We start from the raw sequence: 9,118 nt of genomic DNA, 5'->3' as shown, positions 1-9,118 counted from the left end.
GAAACATGACATACTACAGGACCTTTAACAAGAAGATCGTGTCCTTATTGGTTAAATAGATCTGAGAATCAGGGTCACCATGTTACGTAATACAATTTTGGAAGCATGGGTTTACCAGGTTTCCCTAATACAATTTGAACAATAGCAATATAAGGTCTCTATAAGAGTATACGCGGTAGCTCAGTGGTAGAATGTTCGCTTTGTAACTGGGAGGTCGTGGGTTCGATCCTCGCTCTTGTCACCTCGTCAAACCTAAGACGTAAATATCAGGTTGTGATTGCTCCTTCGCGTTTGCTCGTCAAAGAACCCTCACTGCCACAGCCCTAAGCGCAAAACATCTAGGTCTAAATTTCTGGTACTTCTCTCGACGGGAAGTAAAACGATCGATCTTTGAAAGCGTTTATATGTCTGAAGGAGACCTTATTGTATTTCAGGTTTAAAGGGGATGGTTAGCATTCCACACTATTTGAGCCAATAAGAATTTACGAACTTCCATGAAAAGTTATCCCGTGGGGGTCCGGGTTAGAATAAGTCCTCAGTACCCCCTTGCTTGTCGTAAGAGGCGACTGAATGGGACGGTCCTTCGGATAAGACCGCAAAAACCGAGGTCCATGTCGCAGCAGGTGTGGCACGCTAAAGAACCCTCCCTGCTCAATGGCCATAAGCGCCGAGCATGGGCCTAAATTTTGCAGCCCTTCACCTTCACCGGCAGTGGTGACGTCTCCATATGAGTGTAATATTCTCGAGCGGGACGTAAAACAATATTCAATCAATCATTCAATCCATGAAAAGTTTGTACACTTTCAGTTTAATCCATATCTCACGTTATCTAGTGTATTTCACAACTCGCACAAGGTAGCAAATGATATGTGGATGTGATCTGTAATATCATTTTGCAGTTAGGTATTCGAGGTTTGCCAGATGTCTTACGGATAGATGGATTGATTCCATGTTAATCAACTTCTCACTCGAGAATTTTTCACCTATGAAGATGTCACCATTGCTGGTGGCAGGGAGGGATCTTTATCGTACCACACCTGCTGTGACACGGGACCTCGGTTTTTGCGGTCTCATCCGAAGGACCGACCCATTTAGTCGCCTCTTACAACAAGCAAGGGGTACTGAGGACCTATTCTAACACGGATCCCCACGGTATGAAGTCTTCTGGACGTACTTCCTCTGTTATAAAGCACACGTCTAGTAAGTGTAACAGTACACTGACGCCGGGATATTAAGATGTTCCCCGCCGGGATATTAAGATGTTCCCCGCATTTCCTGTTATAGTGCCATCAACATAAAGAGTGAAAAATCATGGTATAATTGATTAATAATCTTAATTCACTCCTCCGGTATTCGATCCCAGTTTTCATGACAGGTTCATTTGTATCTTTGTTCTTATGTAATATGCTAAGATAAGAAGCTGATTCTGATCAGCGTCAAAAGTCAATAATCTGATTAAAATCAAATCTTTGATCCGCCCTCGATTTGATATGTCGCTACACTAAATGTGTTCTGATTTTAACCAGGCTGCAGAGCATGTAGTTCAGTTGTAGACCGTCCTGTTCGAGAATTTTTCACACATATGGAGACGCCACCATTGCAAAATTTAGGTCTATGTTCAGCGTTCAAGGCCTTTGAGCAAACAATATTCAACCAACCAAATCGAACCCTGAATGTTGCGATCCAGCTCCTTTGGTAATATGGTAATAACACCACCAAAAAAAATGATACTTTCTCCCAAATTTCTATTATGATATATTGCTGAATTGAAGTCTATGGGAATAACATAAATTCTGCCAATGTCTCAGAAAGGTGAATTATGATTTTTTTTTAAAAATTGCTGAAAAGTTGCATAACATTGTTGTTTATAAGTACATATTTACATTTTCAATGGTTTTGCTTTTGTTTCATGTATCTTTATGAATTGTGATGATAGCCATTTCCTCATGAATATGCAGCAGCTGTGAACAACCCACGTATGAATTCTGCCAAATAAATACACAAAAGTTTAATCGATGTCGGATGACAAACTTGCGTGAGTTATAACCCCCCCCCAACCCCCCCCCCCCCCAACCCCTAGCTATTTGAATTTAGATCTGTATCCGACATCGATCTTTTAATCTCACCCCTTACGTCACCACAGTTCTGGAACAACGTTAAAATATAATTCTGTATTCTTTTTAAACGCACGCACACACGACAAGTTTACACGTGTGGTATGGTTCTTGTTTATGAGTCACGGTTAGTACAAAGTCACGCTGATATTATAGAGCACTTTGATTGGTTGGTTGTTTATGAGTCACGGTTAGTACAAAGTCACGCTGATATTATAGAGCACTTTGATTGGTTGGTTATTTGTTTGACGTTCCGCTGAGAATTTTTCGATCAACAGTTGTTGATGAAGTTCCACAAATGTAGACCTACAGGTATGATTAGCGCTTACTCGGGACCTTCGTTTTAAAAGTCATAACCATTTCATTTCATATCTTCGTTCAAATCATTCACAATGGTACATAACTTTGATTTTGTAATTATATAAACAATGTTTCCAAGGATATAAATAGTACATGCATATATATGTTCATCAGCACAAAATAGAGGCGGGGGCATACATACAAAGAGATTCGGACATTTAATATGATACGGAGCATAGGGAGGGCAGCAGACTAACTCCCGAATTTTATAAATAAATATACATGTACATAGTTTTTTTTAATGTTTTAAAGTTTGATGTCATTATTTCTCTAAATTTCAGTGTATTTGGTACTTGACCATATCCGAAAGACCCATTATTCTCACTTCTAATTAATGCCGAGCATTTGGCGAAGGAGCATTCAATAACTAAATGTTTTAAAGGGACATTGTCTGTGAAAGAGATGGTCACCTTTAATCAAAATCTCTCAATGGCATAGGAATATATATTAATGACTAATAAAAGCATTTATTTTGTACACAAAACAAGAAAAACCCAATAAAACTACGTTACATAACCGCTTTTAGTGCCCAGCTATCTATTTTGTATTGCTTGTGGGAGTTATGAGATTGATCACTGTTCGTTATCTTCACCTTGCATAAGGAAGAATTAATGCCTTGCAAGACAATAATTATTCAATTACCAAGAAAACATATTCAATTCATATGCCTGCTTTGACGTTAAAACTGTTTGGAATAATTAAATACCGGTGTTATTACTGCAATATATAATTTAGAGCAATTTTCATCGAATTCAATGTTTGGTGACAAAGTGACAGCTAACATGCCCCTTAAGTTTGATGAGAACTTTGAAATTCTGTTAGAGCAGACATATCAGTTGTATCTGCTTGACTGGCTGTTATAATTTGTAGTATACACTCTGCATAAGAATATAGTTTTGTTTTGTCTTTTGATAAAGACAAAAGTTTCCAATTTCGTCTGATAATCTTAAAGGTTTGATCACTATTTCAGTCATGCTTATAAAATTCTAATTATTTCATACAATAACTCAGGTTGATCTTATACAATTTGAAAATTTACTGTTGAGGGAATAAATTGACATTTTACCCACATCGCTTATACCACTGAAGAGAAGGTCTCATATAATACAAGTTCCCCTCACCCTTTTGTAACATTCAATGTTGAAAGGGGAGGCAAGAGAGAATAAAGGAGTGTCTTCGTCTTATAAGCGCCCTTGTTTCAGTACGAACGTCAGATTATGTGGTGCATCATGTAATTATATAGGTACACCATTTAGGTACATGTACAGTATTTTAAAATCTATTAAAACAAAGGATGCACTATATCATCACGTATATCCCGTGTTGACATTCGAATTGAAAATGGTTTGGGGTAAAAAGCTGAGTGGAGTGCAGAGAAAGTCAAAAGTTAGTCTGTGATGTTGTGGATTGGTTAGCTGATCATCATGTTGACATATAAAGGTCATTCTCTCTCCTTCGTTTCCTGTGTGTCAATGCAGAATTGAACTTGTCTATATATTCAATCATGATGTTTGAAAACAAAGCTAACTCGGTGCAATGTTTTGTTCACAGACAGCGTTGCCTTTTTGCACTTCTCTAATCTAATATGGGACAAAAAAATTGACCTTTCTCCGTGTTAGATAGATTAAAGGGGAACTTCTCAGACATTTACTAATATTCACAGTTTGATGTATAGAAAAGGAGCGTTAAAAGATTTGTCACTGCAGCAAAATTTGCTATCAGGTTGACAACTGTATTATGCTGTAAGAGTCTTCCACAAGTTACCAATTTATATTTCATCACCTCGTAGAGGGAGTTACATTCTTTTCAAGTTATCATACCATTACTAATTGGATAGCTTACCTCATTGAATCAGACAAATCAGTTTCTGACCAGTCTACACTCCATGTTTGTTACAGGATGTTTCTTGTCTCAATCTAACTGCTGCATACTGTACCAAATGATGAACATTTAAAATTGACAGAACATTGGATGACAGGAAACCATACAGAGAGATCATACGTTTGTCAACCTTTTGAATCTTCATTACATATTAAACCACCACGGGTAATGGATGATATTCCTTCCAAATCATGCCGCCAATGTCTTAAGTTCAAATATACAAACAAAGGAATAGATGCCATCAACATAAGCAATATTCTTCGTCATAAAAGAGTTCAGTCTGTATTCCAACTTATTTGAAGTTCACGTGTACACTCAGTATTTCCTACAAATATACTTCTACTATTGCATCCAAACTTTATATTTATAAACAAACTTTGCAGTGCCTAGATATAGACCATCTTACACTTAATCCATCTACGCATTCTTGTTCTTCATCTTCTCAACTATAGTCTAGCTGGACATGTCATTACTGGTGATGTTGATATAGTTGAAAATGAGGACGTCAAATCACTTATTCTAAAAGGTCCCAAATACAGAAAACCTTGGTCTTTCAATTGGCGACAGAATTTCATCACCGCCGCGGTGGTCAAGAGGTTAGAGCATTCGCCCCGCATGCGGAAGGTCTGGGGTTCGAATCTCGGCCGCGACACACCTAAGTCGTTAAAACAGGGAGTGACAGTTCCGTCGCCAAACGCTCGGCATCAGGTGTGAATGTCACGGGTCCTCGGAGATGACCTTAAAACCGGATGTCCCGTGTCATAGTAGATTTGGCACGGTAAAGAACCCTCACTGCTCAGTGGCCGTAAGTGCCGAGCATAGGCCTAAATTTGAAGCCTTTCACCGGTCTTGGTGATGTCTCCATATGAGTGAAAAGTTCTCGAGCGAGACGTTAAGCAAGATACAATCAATCAATCTATTATGAATTCTGTCGAAGATTATGCAAGACGATGGGCTGAATATGAAAAAGAAGAACTAGATACATTGTCAGAATGAATTAAAAGTATAAGAGGAATATCAAAATCCCGCAGTAAACCAGAAGTGATAAAAGAATTAGATACATTACATGAGAAATATGTTTTGGTTCCAGATGACAAAGCTTGTAAAAACATTGTCTTTGTTTGTAAGGCTCATTATAACAACTGTATTTTAAACAAACTTGAAATTAATTTTACTTTTGGTAATCGTACTTATACTCCAACTGCCCTTTCTTCAAATTCTTCAAAACCATGCTTCATTTTTAGACACATTTAATATCCCAGTCAATGGGTGGAATGAACATGAGTTACCGTACCTATATTGGATTCCTAAACTACATAAAAACCCTTACAAACAAAGATACATTGCTGGAACCAGTAGGTGCTCTACCAGGCCCCTATCTTTTCTCCTCACGAAAATATTAACAGCTGTGAAGGAGAAACTTCAAACTTACTGTGCGACTACATATGCAAGAAGTGGTCTAAATCAAATGTGGATTCTACACAATTCTTAAAAACTTTTAGTAAACTTGAAATCGTAAAACTTTTCTCAAATCAATCACATCATAATGTACGACGGTTCAACACTTTACATGACCATTCCTCGCGATAAATGAAATGCTAGACTTTTTGACATCATAGACAGTTGCTTCTTCAACAAAAATGGAAAAGTAAATATTCCTATCTAGTGATCAGTCATCCAAACAATTACTTTGTTAAACACCACTCTGATTCCATGCACAAATACTCTGAAGTTGAAATAAAATATATGTTGGACTTCCTCACTGACAATATATTCGTGGTTTTTGGTGACCAGGTCTTCCAACAGTCTTTTGGAATTCCCATGGGCACGAATTGTGCTCCTTTGTTAGCTGACCTGTTATTCAAAACCTTCTACGTGAGAAGAAATTTTTTTTTGCCGTGACCTTCAATTCGACATCTATATAATTATACATGTATCGACGACGTTTTATGTATTAGCAATGATATCTTTCATTCATATGTCGATTAGATATATCCCTGTGCACTCGAAATAAAAGACACCACAGATTCGTCTGCTTCATACTTAGATATTTTATTGAAAGTAGATACTAACGGCAAACTGACAACTCAACTTTATGATAAAGGGGATGATTTCAGCTTCTCCATCGTCAACTTCCCAGATTTATGTAGCAATAGTCCATTATCACCTGCATATGGTGTTTATATCTCTTAACTGATTCGATACGCAAGAGCTTGCTCTGTATGTGGTCAATTTCTAAATCGAGGCAGGCTACTGACAAACAAGTTGATGGTGCGGGGGTTTCAACAGTTTCGTTTAAGGTCAGCATTTCGCAAATTCTATGGTCGTTATAACGCTCTAGTTTGCCAATACAACCTATCATGTGGTCGAATGCTGTCTGACGTGTTTCATACCGATTGTTAGACCGTTCTTGGCACACAGACTTTGACTACAGCTAACTCCTTTACCTGATCAAGATATAGGGCTCATGGCGGGTGTGACCGGTCAACAGGGGATGCTTACTCCTCCTAGGCACCTGATCCCACCTCTGGTATATCCAGGGGACCGTGTTTGCCCCACTCTCTATTTTGTATTGCTTGTAGGAGTTAAGAGATAGGTCACTGTTCGTTATCTTTACCTTTCATGAATATTTAGTTCATACATCCATCTTCTGATTGCTTAATCATTTAATAACTTTTAAAGTTATGACTTAACAATGATGCTGACTGGATGAAATATTCGTTTGATTTTTTAGTACAAAAACAACACATTCGTTCGGAGTTCATCTGCACTAAGCACGCAGTACTACTTTTCTCTAGAATGCGTCTTCGCCGTTATAAGTTTAACGCTGTTTAAAAAATGGGAATCTCCACACAAGCATTGTAAACGAAATGAACTCGTTTGATTTTTATTTTCATTACTACCAAAATAAATATGAATAAAATACAAAATTAATTTAAAGAAACAACACACATAGTGATGACGTGGCAGAATAATCACCTTGATGACGTAGGACACTTGACTGGTAGATTACACGAGTTCCCGGTATATGCTTTACGAGTTCGATAACAAGCGGTGACTTTTGATCTTGGAGATATTAAAGGGGAAGGCAACCCAAAAAACATTTACATGATAAATGATAGGATTAATTATATGATGAGAATTTGTCATACTATTCTGTTGATATACGGCCTATATAAGCTTCAGTACACATTTGAAAACGTTAAAAATTGAAATTCCCGCCATCTATAGAGGTTGCCATGACGTGGAACTCTTTTGTTTTCAAGACCACAAAAATAAATAATTTTGATGTCACGCCGTCTGTTCCGGTTTCGATGAGATTCTAAGATTATCAAAGATATGCATGTGGTAGACTTTACGAATAAATAGGTTGATGTCTTCCTGTCAAGCAGTTAATTATACTAATGCGAATGAGAGATGTAAAAAAAAAAAAAAAAAAAAAAAAAAAGGTTGTTTCGAAATTTCTGACCCAACCAAGTCATCTGAAAAGAAAAGAAAAGACTTTGTAAACTGTGAATCCATCATTTGCGTAATGACAAGTTGAGGTTCGAGACATTCGTGTACCGTCTGCCTGGTCTGCGGCTCGACTGAACGTCTTCTTTTCTTAATTTCTTTTTGCGAAAGAACGGGCTCAAATCAAAACAGCTCCAAACTTAAATGTTCGTGACTTGTCATGTTTACAGCGCTGCTGATGAAATAAATCGCAACCGACGATGTGACGTCATAAATTAAACTTCAATGACCGCTCTCTTAGCGGCGGGTAATTTGAAATAATGATAGATTAATATTGATTCAATCGTTAAGCAAGGATTTTCGTTGTTAAAGACTGTCATTTACGATATCAGTAAGTAATACTTTATTCATAAAAGCAACAATGTGATTAGGGTTGCCTTTCCCTTTAATGAAACTGAACTGGGTTATATGGGGCTCAACAAGGGCGATTTAGATGAAGAGGTGTTAAGATTTTTACTTGATATTGAAATAGAGCCGAGTCACATTCCACCGTTCCCACGACATAACCAGTGTTCAGCGTCTCCTTGAACGCAATGCAGCATACATCTAGTCACCAATTTTGTTCTCTTCCTTTATATCTAATTCAGCTTTTAACTGTTGCACCTTTAATTTGGCGTCTAATCCATTTTTGCACAGTAACTCTACCTGACCTGAATGCACATGCAGCCAGTTTTGTTGATGTTTTCATTGTTACGTACATGTATTCCTATGCGCCTTTTCAAAAATGTTAATTAAAGCTTTTTAATGAAAAAACTATTTGTTTTTCTATTTTAAAAACATTATTAAATGATAAGAAACAAAACTTATAATTCTTTTCTTGATGCATGTATCAAACCAAAAACTAGATGGAAAACTTTTCCGTTTAATATTTCGTTAGATACATGCATCAAGAAAAGAATTATAAGTTTCATTTCTTAATTCCAGATTAATGTCACTCCACTCCACTCAGCTTTTTACCCCAAACCATTGAAAATCCTCTGACTCCATATATCTTTGAATTGTAGTTGAAATTGTGATGTTTTGCGTTATCATTGAAGTAAAGAAAACGAAACGATACAGAACTAGAGTGATAGAATTCGACTAAACATTAAATTTTAAAGTTGTGCAGTCTGCTATAAATGTCAAACCTTTGATAAGAAACGAGGCATCTCGACGTCCCAATATAACCCGCTACACGTTTCAAAGCACGGCATATCTTTTCTTGTTGTTAATTTATCGAGTGCTTTGCCCTGATTAGCCATCAGTTTTAC

This window comes from Ostrea edulis, chromosome 2 (genome assembly GCF_947568905.1).
Source record: "Ostrea edulis chromosome 2, xbOstEdul1.1, whole genome shotgun sequence".
NCBI classification, from domain to species: Eukaryota; Metazoa; Mollusca; class Bivalvia; order Ostreida; family Ostreidae; genus Ostrea; species Ostrea edulis.
Note: the sequence above shows the minus strand (reverse complement) of the source record.